This window comes from Seriola lalandi, unplaced genomic scaffold (genome assembly GCF_002814215.2).
Source record: "Seriola lalandi dorsalis isolate HSWRI2012SDOR001 ecotype SW California unplaced genomic scaffold, Sedor1 jcf7180002052853, whole genome shotgun sequence".
NCBI classification, from domain to species: Eukaryota; Metazoa; Chordata; class Actinopteri; order Carangiformes; family Carangidae; genus Seriola; species Seriola lalandi.
In genome coordinates, this window is record NW_019523406.1 from 1 (window position 1) to 556 (window position 556).

The window sequence follows — 556 nt, forward strand, 5'->3', positions numbered from 1 at the left end:
TGGTCTGGTCTGGTCTAGTCTAGTGTAGTTTAGTCTGGTCTGGTCTAGTGTAGTTTAGTCTAGTCTGGTCTGGTCTAGTCTAGTCTAGTTTAGTCTGGTCTGGTCTGGTCTGGTCTGGCCCAGTCCGGTCTGGACTAGTGTAGTCTAATCTAGTTTGAGACCAGCAAGATTCACAATGATGTTGTGAAAAAATCATAGCATACAAAATTTTTCTGATGCTAACGAGTTCCTCATATGTCTACATTTAACAATTACAATAATAATACTATAATATTTCAGTTACCTGCAAGTGATTAATGTATGATTATTGAGGCATGATAAGTATGATGTCATCACCAGGTCTCTCTGATGTCATTGACTGTCGACATGCTGGGATACTCTGAACTGGAAGTGGGCCTGATTCTGAGGACTCTGAGAGCTCTGAGGCCCCTGAGGGCCCTGTCTCGCTTCCAAGGCCTGAGGGTAAGACAGTCACAGACAGACAGAGAGAGAGACAGACAGTTATGGTCACTTACAGTCTGGCCAGATAGCATGTTAGAAGTTAGGTCTGGGGCTA